Source organism: Camelus bactrianus, chromosome 8 (assembly GCF_048773025.1).
Source record: "Camelus bactrianus isolate YW-2024 breed Bactrian camel chromosome 8, ASM4877302v1, whole genome shotgun sequence".
Taxonomy (NCBI): domain Eukaryota; kingdom Metazoa; phylum Chordata; class Mammalia; order Artiodactyla; family Camelidae; genus Camelus; species Camelus bactrianus.
Window position 1 is genome coordinate 89,746,104 of NC_133546.1, and position 12,374 is coordinate 89,758,477.

The 12,374-nt window shown below is 53.7% G+C and overlaps 2 long non-coding RNA genes and 1 other non-coding gene across 3 annotated transcripts in view; 1 reads left to right on the forward strand and 2 right to left on the reverse strand.

Annotated features, from left to right (window-relative positions):
- Positions 1 to 5,052, forward strand: part of LOC141578416 (uncharacterized) — a 7,543-nt gene extending 2,491 nt beyond the window's left edge. The window contains exons 1-2 of the long non-coding RNA XR_012508811.1: positions 1 to 1,975; positions 2,227 to 5,052. The exon at positions 1 to 1,975 is cut by the window's left edge and continues 2,491 nt beyond it. This is a non-coding gene — a long non-coding RNA (uncharacterized LOC141578416). The remainder of the gene's footprint in view (positions 1,976 to 2,226) is intronic.
- Positions 5,053 to 7,415: 2,363 nt separating this feature from the next.
- Positions 7,416 to 10,935, reverse strand: LOC141578417 (uncharacterized). Its single transcript, XR_012508812.1, has 2 exons — positions 7,761 to 10,935; positions 7,416 to 7,623 (listed from the first exon to the last, which is right to left on the reverse strand). It is a non-coding gene; the product is annotated as an uncharacterized LOC141578417 (long non-coding RNA).
- Positions 8,966 to 9,074, reverse strand: LOC141578536 (U6 spliceosomal RNA). The gene has a single exon (XR_012508910.1). It is a non-coding gene; the product is annotated as a U6 spliceosomal RNA (small nuclear RNA).
- Positions 10,936 to 12,374: the final 1,439 nt, after the last annotated feature.

The following is a 12,374-nucleotide window of genomic DNA, read 5'->3' on the forward strand; positions in this document are numbered from 1 at the left end:
ATCGTGCTTTCAGGGAATTTCTCTGGCTCTTTTAATTGGGAGTGGTTCCTCTGCTTCTTCATAATGCTCCTATCTCTCTGGCACTGTGGCTTAAGGAGTATCAGTTATCTATTGGTGTCCTTAAGGAGTTTATGTATTTATCGAAAGCCTAGGCAGGCATAAAACTTTAAAAGAGAGAGGGGGATAGGGGGAGAGAGAGAGAGACAGAGACAGAGACAGAGGGGGAGAGGGAGAGAGGGGGTGGGGGCAGGATGTTAAAAGAATGGAGAAAAAAAGGTTTGAAAACAGTGTACGATCAATAATAGAAGAGCAAGTTGAAGCAGAATAGCAATTGAGCTGAGACGTCTTCTAAAAGCCTTTAAAAACAAATAGAAAAGATCAGAAAATAATATACAGTTGTTTCAAAAGTAAATTTTTAAAAGGTAATCGGAAATAGAACAGATTTTAACAAAAGATAAAACAGAGGATTTTAAAAGACGGGAGAAAGAAAAGGTTTGAAGACAGTGTGTAATCATGAATAGAAGAGTAAGTGGAAGCAGAATAGCGATCGAGTTGAGACGTCTTTTAATAACCTTAATAAAAAGGAGGAAAAAAATCGAGAAACAATATTTGAAACCTGTGAATAACCAGTAACAGGAGATCAAAACCAAGAGAATGAAAAAGGGAAGGGGGTGGATGTTTAAAAATAATAATAATGAAAAGACTTGAAATGAAACATTTAAAAGGGATTAAAACCGTAAACGTATACGACTGTTCAAAAGTAAAGGTTAAAAAGGTAACAGAAGGTAAAACCGATATAAAAGAGATTAAAAAAGAAAAAGGAAAAGAAAAAAAAAAAAGAGGAAAAAAAAAAAAAAAAGGATGTGTTCTCCTGGAGACGGTGCGCTCTTAACGGTTTCACCGAGAAGTCTTTCTGTCGTCGCCCTGTTTCGTGAACTCAGCTTGCTGTTTCCGCGGGCCCTCTGTCGGCGCCCTCGTCTGTGCTGCCCTCGGTGCCTGTGGGCAAGTAGATCGCGCCCCCTCCTGGCACCGCGGTCGGATGCTGCGTTCCTGCCGGGAAGGAGGGAGGGTGGCTGGCCGCCTGCCCTCTCCCGGCGCCGGTCGCTCCGCTGCTCTGTGCGGCTGTGTGCTCCGCCTCGGGTCGGCGCTCCTCTCCGTAGGTGGGCTCGGGGAAGACCGTGGAACCGCCCCGCCCCTGCTGCATTCCAAAACTCGGCTCCTTCTTAGTCTTGGTGGCGCGAGTTCTCTGAGGTACCGGGGCAGATATATAATATCTGCCTCAGGCTGAAAACGAGTCTCAGTCCTGCCTAGGAGGTTGCAGAGCCCCCGGGTGCGGATTCGAGTCTCGGCCCCGCCCCCGCTCCCGCCCCCGCCCGCGCGCTGCGCGCCGCGCGCCAGGGGCTATGGCGGCTGTGGCTGCGCCCCGCCTCTCTTCTCGCGAGAAGGGCCGGTGATGGCGCCGCGGGTCTGAGGAGATGGAGGCTACGGCGCCCCTCTCCCCAGGGCACACCGGCCGTGTTGCTTTGCCTTTCTTTCCCCGTAATGGACGGGTTGGGGGGGCGGGTTGTTCTGCTCTGTATCCCCTCCCGGCCACGGCGCGTGGTGCCGCCGCCACGGTCCTCTGCCCGGCTCGTGCGGCCTGTCCCGGCCCCCGGCTGCCGGCCTGCGACTCGGGCTGGGTGTCGCGGGGACCCTCTGTGCCCGTTTCACTTGGGTCGGTCGGTCAAGGGGCGCTCCGGGCAGATCTGAGACTCGGAGGCTCCCCCACCGTCCCGTCGGCCTCTCCGTTGGAGACGGGGAGGTCTGGCGAACGAGCCCTATTCCTCCTCTGCCGGTCCCTCCCGCACTGTTTTGCTTTTGACTCTTTCTTTTCTCCTTTTCTCCTACCAGAGTTTGGGCGTCTTTGTCTTTCGAAGAGGGCGGTGTTCTGTCGGAGTTCCGCAGGTGGTCTGATTGGCCGAGTGGGTCCGTCGATGTGAGTTTTGGTGTATTTGTGGGAGAGGGTGAGCTACGAGCGTCCTTCTACTCCGCCGTCTTGCTTCTTCTCGGGTTATTTTTGAAGAGTAGGTGCTGGGGATTGAACCCTGGACCTTTATTTTTTCCATGCTAAGCATGGGCTGTACTGCCTGATCTCTAGACCCTCCCCACCGCAACCCCCCCCTTTCCCACCGCCTCCATAGTACTCGATGAATCTCCTACCTAGATATCTATGCTTCCTTGGAATAGGGCCGTCGTTTTCTTCATCGGATTGATGCACGTCTGTGGATTCGTCTCGTTTCTCTCCACTGCGGTGGGTGGCATCGGGGCGTGGGGTGGGGTGGAGTGGCGTGGGCTGGGAACAGTTCTTCACGTGTAGAGGTGGAGCGGAGCGATGAGGATGGTGACTGTTTCCCCGAGTGCTCGCGCCGGGTGATGGAGGCCTGTGGTCTGACTTGGAAGAGGACTCGGGTGACCAGAACAGAGCCCGTGTGGGGTCGTTGTGGAGGGAGGAACTCCACCCCCCCCCCAGCCCCAGCCAAGGCACTCGTACCTCATCGAGGGACGGTCGGCCGAAAACAAACGAAAGCTGTCAGAGGTTTGGGGGTGGGGGTGAAGGGGTGTGTGTGTGTGTCTGTGTGTGTGTGTGTGTGTGTGTGTGTGTGTCTGTGTGTCTGTGTGTCTGTGTGTCTGTGTCTGTGTGGTGTGTGTGTGTGGTGTGTGTGTGGTGTGTGTGTGTCCCCGTTCCCCGTACCACGGTCTCTGGTCGAGGCCCCCCCGAGCGGAGAAACGCACGCCAGGCCGTCCGTGCTCCTGGTTGTCCGGCCGCGTGTCCCTGCCACCCAGAGATCCCGAACCGTCCCGCTCGCTCCCCTGCCATGTGCCATGTGCCATGTGCCATGTGCCACCTGCCTGTCGGCCGGGCGCTATTTTAGACCCTGCGAAGAAGTCGACCGGATGGACGGGCCGGGCCGGGCCGAGCCGAGCCGGGCCGAGCCGATCTGAGCCGAGCCCGTCCAGGCTGGGGTGGGTGGTGCTGGGTTCAGAGGAGTGGGGTACAAGCGGGAGGCGGGCGTCGATGGAGGGGAGGGGGAGGGGGAGGGGGAAGGGAGAGGAAAGGGGAGGGGAGGGGGAGCAGGGATGACGATGGTCTGGGGCTTGGCGTGTGGGGTGGGGGTGGGAGGGATGGTAGCCATCCTATGACTTTCTCTCCCTACCCCGCCTTTTGCAAGTCTGTTCGAGTGACAAGGTGGTGCTGGTTTCTGGCTGGTGCACACCATAGTGATTCTGTTCTTCTTTTTCCTGGTCTTTTTCAGGAACCCTCGTCCCGAGGGACTGAATCTAGTGCCCTGTGCTGCGCGGTACGACCTAGGGGTCGAATCTGCCAGGAGAGGACTTACAAGGATTTCGAGGATCCTGGAAAACTGCTACCATCCAGAATCCTACATGGATGTTCAAGATCTTGTGGATGGACGGACGGACGGAAGACGGATCGAATGGAGGCCCCGCCCCATCCCCTGGACCCCTTGGCCCAGGAGGATCGTGATGGGTCTGGAAAGGACTCTTCCGACGAGGGTCTCGGGATGGACTTTCTCGGTCTGCGGAAGGTGTTTCTGCACAAAGAGGAAGAGAGGGGCGTTCTCGGCCAGAGAGCCCGAACCGCCTCCTTTCAGGGATCCGCTCCAGTCAGGGTTGGGGTCGGGGTCAGAACGCAGCCACCGACAGCTCCCCTCCCTCGTCTTGGCTCTCCAACTTGGGAAACCCTCCTCCCTGCCCCCTCACCCATCTTCTCGTCAGCCGGCCTCCAGCTTCCCCGTGCCAACCACCTCTCTCATGCTGCCGGACTTTCCTCCTCCTTGGGCTGCCAGGAAGCTCTCCCGCTCCTCCACGTGCTTTGGCTTGGAATCCCTGACAAACACAAGCGGTGCTGGTGGGCGGGGCCGTGGGCGGTGGCAGAAGGACTCCCTTCATCTTGTGGGAGCGATTTTTATCTCCATAGAGGTGGCGATTGAGAAAACACATAAAATCACTCAGAAGAATACCCATGTGTAGTATCCCTGACCTAGATCCGTGTCTGTCTGTCTGTCTGTCTGTCTGTCTGTCTGTCTGTCTGTCTCTCTCTCTCTCTCTCTCTCTCTCTCTCTCTCTGCCTCTCTCTCCATTTCGCTATTCTCTGTGTGTGTGTGTGCGCGCGCGCGCATGCGTGTCTGTCTGTCTCCCTTGTCTCTCTTTCCTCTCCTCTCCCCTCCTCTCCTCTTCCCTGTTCTCCCCCCTTCCCCCTCACCCCTCCACTCCTCTCTTCTCCCCTCCACTCCTCTCCTCTCCCTCTTCTCCTCTCCCCTCGCCTCTTCTCATTTCCCCTCCCCTCCCCTCTTTTCCCTCCTCTCCTTTCCTGTCCTCTCCCCTTTTATCCCTCCTCTCCTCTGCTCTTTCTCTCTCTCTCTCTCTCTCTCTCTCTCTCTCTCTCTCCCTCCCTCTCTCCCTCTCCCCCCCTTCACTTCCCTCCCTCCTCCCTACCCCCCCAACCCCTACCTTCACAGGGCCTCATAGATTGCAATCGGTTTCCATGAAATGTGATGAAGAGGGAATGAATTTTAGAATGATATCCCCATGCCATCGAATCCTTCTTCCCCAGGGATAGCGACTTATTTGTGGTCGTGTTTGTTTTTGTTTTTCTTGTTGTTGTTTTGGGGCGCATCGAGGGCGCAGGAGGCGTTGGGAGTGAGGGTGATGTTTCTCTTTCTGTCTGTCTCCTCCTTAGGACGGATTTTAAGAGGAGGGAGGACTCACAGAAATCTACCATCTTGTCTCGTACTGCAGCTGTGTTTGAGCTTCCTATACGATCTGGGCGGAACACTCCCCACCCTCACCTCAAGCCGCCATTGCCGCCCCCTCAGCCCCCTGCACCCCCGTCCAGTCCCACACTTGGGGCGGTGGTTGGGCATGGGGGGATGTTGGCGGGGTGGTGGTTGGTGGGGGGTGGGGTGGTGGAGGAAACCAGAAAACAGACCACTGTGGCACGTGGGTGACTGGGGCTTCAGGGTGAAGGAGGATGAATAAAATGGCCGGAATTAGGCTAACGGATTATTGCTTCTTTTTTTGGCGGGGGGGGGAGGGGAGGATCATTAGGTCATTCATTCATTCATTCATTCACTCATTCATTTGCTGGGGGGGGTGTCATTCGGTTTCTTATGCTCGCCCTGAAAACGGTCAACTGTCCTGACTGACTGGTTGCTGCTCACGGTTCCAGGCCTGTTGTTGAAACTGGAAGCTATCGATCTTACTGTTTCTACTGTATTTCACTCATTGAAAGTCATCATCATGCTGGGTCTCTGAGTCTTTCTCCGAGGAGAAGGTCGGTCACGGGACTAATGACCTGACAAAATAGCCTGAGTGACCAAGAAGGCCACACCTTGAGTGCTTATGAGATAACGAGATCTAACCACCAGCCTCTATAGAATGGGTCACCTGGAGGCATCGTGACACCATTCTGAGTCTTCTGATGAGAAAACGATTCTGTGGATGGTGATCGATGCCCGATTGTTTGAGCTATGGCTCTAGAACCACCCCACCCACTCCATCCCCAAGGTGGGTACACAGTTTTGAAGACGCTAGCCTGCTGTGAATCCCCTTTGCCCGGCAGAGCGATAAAATGGCCTCTTTGCTTCTAAGCTCCAAGACCTTGTCTCTGGATTCTTGGGCTCGTCGGGGACGGGGGCCGATCTTTTGGCAACAAGCGTGCTTCAGAAACAGCGGATGCCCGAGAAGGACACTCTGCCTCTCCCTCTTCTTCCGGGCCTGAAATGGGGAGGAAAAAAACATCGCTTCCCCTGGAAGCTGGAGTCCGGAACCCGCCATCCGGAGGGACTTCTGGCTTGGCCTTCTCCTGGGGTGGGGGGGGGAGGGCACGCCACTGCACGTGTTCTTTGTCAATTCCCTGTTTCTCTCTTCTCGAGTTATCTCTTTGGGACGGCTCCCACACTGGGTGAAAACAGACAGACAGGCTGGTATGTCTCCCTACCCCACCCTTCGCCCCCAAATGACTGATCTCCTGTCCCATCAGAATCACCACTTGTTTTCCAACGTGGCTTTCTTGGATCCTGGAGGACTTGTAAAGGAAAAGCCCAGCTGGGCTAACAAGCTAAAGTCACAAATCTAAGTGTGATAAGTGTCCGTTTACTGATCTAAGTTCTGCTGGGCTAACTCGTAAATCTGAAGTTTAGTGTCAGTTTACTGGGCTAACAAGCTAACTCGTAAATCCAAGCTCAACAAGTGTCAGTAACGTGATCTGTTCCAAATTGATAAGCTCCAGTGTACTGATCCTTTGCTTTTTGTTGTTTGAGCCTTATTGGCGAATAGACCCATATTTGTAATTAACCCTATGAAACCTCATGTGCACGTCTTGGAGGTGCTCAGAGCTTCGGAGCAGAAGCCCCTCTGAGCCCGCCGGCGTAATAAATCTGAGTACTCCAACCCTCCGAGTGGTGCTTGTTTCTTGGCTGGCCTGTCATTTCCGTAACAGACTGATATCAACTTAGAGCCAAGATGGGCGCAGAACTGAAGGAGCTTCTCGGCTGGCCTAAGAAGCCTGTCGTCGTGATGTGGGAGGCATTCTTTACGAGGGACCTATCTGATTAAGTGCTTGACCGCCTTTTGGACTTTGAACCAACTTGGAGATAGGAACTAGGATGAGAGGGCACCCGAAATAGCTCAGCAAACTCTTCTCCATCCTTAGAAGACAGACAGACAGACAGACAGACAGACAGACAGACAGAGTGTGTGTGTGTGTGTGTGTGTGTGTGTGCGCGCGCGCGCGCGCGCGTGTTTGTGCGCGTGCGGGGGTGTGGGAGAGGGAGGAGATGACGTCAGCGTACTGGACACTGTTTCAGTGACATGGGGAGTGCTGTCAACTAGGAAGGAACGTCATGTATTCTTCAGCCTTGTGTCTGTACAGGTGGGTACACTCAGGGTTCCAGAAAGGATGGGATATTCCTGGCAGTTGTCTACTGCCCTGGCATCGAGGGCTGGCTGGCTGGCTGGCTGTCATCCAAAGTGGAGGCTCTCGTGAAAGGGACGGAACCGAGTCCCGAGGAGATGCCTCCTTCACTGACTTTCATGTAAACACAGTGGACCACAGCCTCCGGAAAGAGGGTGGGTGGCACACGTGGCCCCAGTCTGTTCTGTCCATTCGGCAAATGGCCTGGGTTAGGGGAAACCCAGCATGGCGACCATCCGACAGGCCGACCCACTGACCCACGGACGTGCTCGGTTTCTCCCAGCTTCCTGGATGACCTCCCCCACCCACCCCCACCCCACCCGCATTCCTTCACCCACCGTGGTGTCTGGTGTCAGGGCACTTGGAAGATGACTCCCATTGTTCAATAGACAGGGGCAGGAAGATTCCTATAGGACCGCAAAAACAGTCAACTGGCCATACATACATACATACGTACAAACTTTTTGTCCCCAGAGGCCTCAGACCTCCTCTCTCTGGACACGCTGAACCCCAGTAACTGGCCCCCATTCAACTGCCACATAGTAGGGGTCATCCAGACGTTCTTGGGATGGTAGGTATGACTTCCAAAGGGGTTGAAGCCTTCCTTCCCCCGCTGCAAGCCTGATGCCATCAGCATGGCCAGGACACTGCTACAAACAAACAAACAAACAAACAAACAAACAAATAAACAAACAAACAAACACACACACACCACCACCACCACCACCAACAACAACAACAACGACAACAAAAGACAAACACATGCGTATGTGACTTGGGGACATACTTTCCGCAGCCTCCAGGGACGAAGGCACCCGCTTCGCTGGGTAAATCCTACGAGGCTTCACTAAAGCGCTTGCCAACTTACTTCTCAGAAGGATCGATCTCTGCCCCCATCACCCGCCATCATCAGGCAAGGTCGTCAGAATCCATGGGAGATATAGACTAGAAGAAGAAGTAGAGGAAGGAGGAGGAGGAGGTGGAGGAGGAGAATCAGTGACATGAGGTGTGTACGACTTCTTGTCTCCAAGAGGATTGAGTTTTAAATTTTTTTCTTTTCAGATACAAGGGAAAATAAACTTTTGTTTTTTCCCCTTCCTTCCCTTTTAGAGGCGGACACCCACATGGTAACTATCATACCTCTGTCAGCAGAATGGAATCCTTTCTCTTTTTCTCCCTCCCTGACCCTTCTGGGATTCAGAAATCCTCCGTGAGGATTTTTCTATTCTTGGCAGCAGAGTTATTAGCATCATTGACTTGGAGGCAAAAACTTAGGTTTCCATTAAACTGGGATAGACATGCATGGATAAGAGATACTAGTGCTACTCGTTTTCCTTAGGGTTCCCCTGTGTCTGTGGGGTGTGTGTGTGTGTGTGTGTGTGTGTGTGTGTCTGTGTGTGTGTGTGTCTGTGTGTCTGTGTGTCTGTGTGTCTGTGTGTCTGTGTCTGTGTCTGTCTGCCTGCCTGCCTGCCTGCCTGCCTGCCTGCCTGCCTGCCTGCCTGTTTATTGTAGGAACTCTCTGTCAATGGAAGTATAGTTGACTTACAATGTTGTGTTCATTTATGACGTACGGCATAGTGATTCACTTATTCACACACACACACACACACACACACACACACACACACACACACACGTATACTTTTTCAGGATAGGTTATTACAAGCTATTGAACATAGTTCCCTGTGCTAGACAGTAGGACCTACTTGTGTACCTAGTTTGTATAGGGTGGTTTATATCTGCTAATCCCAAACTCCTGATTTATCCCTCTGCCCTCCCCCGTTCCTCCACCCTACCCTGTCCCCTGTGTTAACCATCGGTTTCTTTTCCATGTCTGCGAGTCCAGTCTGTTTCTGGTTTGTAAATAGGTTCCTTGGAGTCTTTTTAAAATGGAGTTATTTATGTATGGATGGGTGTCTTGACTTACTTTCAGATCCCACCTAGAAGTGATGGCATAGGATATCTGTCTTCCTCTGGGTGACTGACATCACTAAAGCTACGGAACGCTTCACGTATGTGCGTGTGTCGTCCACGTTCAGGGGCCGTGCTGATCTTCTCTGGATGGTTCCCGTGTTAGTCGATGTGCTGTGGCAGCAAGCGCTTGCCTTAGGGTTTTTGTCTCAACCTGAAAGCCGGCCCGGAGACTGAAGGTCTTCTAGTTGCCTCCACTATCTGCCTAGGACCATCTCCACGAACGTTTCCCATTTTCTCTCACCCTTTTGTCTTGGCATCATTGAGTACTAAAATGCTCCGTCTCCTGAAGCCCTGCAGACTGAAGCTGGACAACGGGAGGTAAACGTCAGAGAAATGGCCACAACAGCTCCTGTGGAAACCATCCTAGGGCCTGTTTTTGGAGGAGCCGCTCAGAGAGTTGAGCCAAACACCCCAGGACATCATCAGAGGCATTTCAAACTGCTCGAGCCGTTTCGATGACCCCGATGTGTGGAAATCTCCTACCAGACTGACCCCCTACTCCCGGCCCTGAATCTGGTTTCTCATCTGCTCCAATGATTAACCTTTGTGCTGTACTTTGGTTTTCCACACAAGTGCCTCTTAGGCGATACCTGACTGCTTGCTCCCTAGGCCTAGCTTCAGAAGCCCATCGACACCACCGCCTCCTGAGACGAGATACTACAACTGTTTCCTTGAACAGACCTGTTCTCAGAACTAAGAAACTGGGTCCATGAAACGCAGGCCCTCTAGGAAACTATTCCCTCCCTCCTGCCCCCACACCACACGCACGCACGCACGCACGCATGGACGCACATGCACAGTCAACAGCCCAGCTTTTAATGTGTAAAACTTCCAGGGAAGTTACAGAATAGGGAAATGTTGGGGTCCAGAGTAGGCTGCCCCAAAATGTGCCCGATGGACTATGCTGAATGAAAGGGACTTCACAACTGGCCAAGGGGGAGGGTATAGGTCAGTGGTAGACTGTGTGCTTAGCAAGCAAGCACAAGGTCCTGGGTTTAATCCCCAGTACCTTCGGTCAAAAATAAATACATAAAATCGAATTCCTCTCCCCGCCCCCCCCCCAAAGTATACACTGCTGTATGTCAACTCTGTCTCAATAAAACTGGAAGAAAAAAAGGAAAAAAAAATGATTTAACAAAAGAAAGAAAGAAACAAACAAAGAACTGCCCGAGGCAAGAGGAACACTCTGGCCCTCCTTTCTGCCTCCCTGGAAGCAGGGGAAAAAGAATTTTGTTTTTTTAAAGTCTCCCATCCCAGAGGAATCTATCAAGTCAGAGGTCTGCTTCCATGCCCTTCCATGATTCTCAAACGGTGTAGTGGGGTTTACCCAGATTAGGAAAAGGAGGGGACTCCTTTGGCCTGAGACCAGGCGAGATTCTCCCCCTCCCTCCCGCCTCCCTCCGTGCAGTTGGGACGGGGTGGCCTAAGGGTGGGGAAATTGAAACCAAAGAACAAAAGCCGTTCAACAGAGAGGAGCCGGAGGCCAAGTCAAAGGCTCTGACCTGAGCACAGAGCTTTCTGCATTTGAATGAAGCGATTGAACGAGGCCCTGCCGAATGGATCCTCCTGACGTCCCCGCCCCCGCTTCCAGGAGACAGTCAGTCGATTTGGGACCGATCGGTGGAGAAGGCCTGGGAGGCGGCGGCGGCGGCGGTGGCGGCGGCGGCGGCGGAAGCAGCGGCGGGGGCGGGGGGGGGTGGTGCGCGGGCGGGGGCGGGACCAACGGTCGCTCCAACTCTGCCTGCCTGCCTGTCTGCCTGCCTGCCTGCCTGCCTGCCTGCCTGCCTGCCTGCCTGCCTGCGGGGCTGAGGCCTGAGGGCCACGCTGGTTCCTGCCACTCAGGGAAACTTCTGCGGGTGTTGCCGAAAGATCGCCCTCCCCCACCCCGTCCCTGACGAGCCAAATAACCCAGAGACAGGGTCTTAGAGTTTAGAAGAAAAGAGGCAGCTTGATTGCTTTGCTGGGCAAAGGGGACTCACAGCAGGCTAGTGCCCTCCAAACTGTGAACCCGTCTTGGGGTTGGGGTTTCATGCTTCTGTGGACGAACAGGTTGGAGCATGAAAGGGAATCACAACAGGCGGGAGCACAAAAGGTGCTCATGATCAACAAGGGTCTCTGATGAAACTTCCTCCTAAATCTGGATGAGTGTCTGATAACATGGGACCTCCTGGTGGTCTAGTAGGTCATCAGCCCGTGACCTTCTTTATCTGGTCAGACTCACCCGGCGGCACCAGCGCCACGGAGGAACTCGGGGAGGGGGGTGGGGGGTGGGAGGGGGCTGGTCGTTCTCCTGAGCTTATCCTCCCGTGACTCCCTTCCTGGGGAAAGACTCAGACGCCAAACATGATTGTCAAGTTGAACGATCAGAGGAAGGTCAAATCAAACAGTTAGAATCGACAACTTTAGCTGTTTTTAACAGTGGGCCTGGAGCTGGGAGCGGTGTCTGGTCAGTCGAGTTTGCTGATCGTTCTAAAAGCAAGCAGTAAGCATAAAGCCAAAAATTGGCTTAGCCTAAGTGCGGCCACTTCATGATTCCTCCTTCACTGGGGGCTGAGGCGTGGGGGAGGGCGGGGGTGGGGGACAGGACTGAGGTGGCGGCGAACTTCTCCGTGAATGCTCGGAGCCGAACTGCTCCCTGGGCCTAGGTCTGAAAAAGGCCTGAGTCTCAGCTATGACAGATTCTCTCTCTTTCTGGGCACATGGACTGACTCGCCCCGCATCCTCCCATCCTGTCATACCCTTTGGACACACACCTCCACCTGAAGAGTTCTTTGGCCTCGTCCAGAAAAAACAAACACACGCACGAACAAAACCAAACGAGCACACAGAAACCCTGCTGATCTCCTTGGACCCCATTCACTTCGGAGAGTCCCTCTCGTAGAAATCCCCTCTGCTCGATGATTTCACCACAGCCGCCTCCCTTTCTCCGGCACAGTGACCCCCCACCCCCACCCCTGCGTGGGCCCTGTCCCTCTACCTATCAAAAACCAAACCCCAGGAGAAAAGAAAATCAGAATGCTGTTTTGAGCCACTGGATCTGTGAAAGGAACCAAACAGAAAGCTGAAATAACCAAACCAGCCGAACACCAAAAGCGAACAGACAGATACCCCAGAAAGAAGGGCACGCTGACCCTTGCCCCTTTCCTTCCTGGAATCAGGACATAACATAGATCTACACCCCACCCCCCACCCCACCCTCCCCAGATGTCTTCTTTATGCCGGAACGAGAGTGACGTTCTTATTGTCAACGGTGCTGTTATGGAAATGACAGGCCGGCCAAGAAACAAGCACCACTCGGAGGGTTGGAGTACTCAGATTTATTACGCCGGCGGGCTCAGAGGGGCTTCTGCTCCTAAGCCTTGAGCACCTCCAAGACGTGCACGTGAGGTTTTATAGGGTTAAGTACCAGCTTGGGGTATTCGGCCAA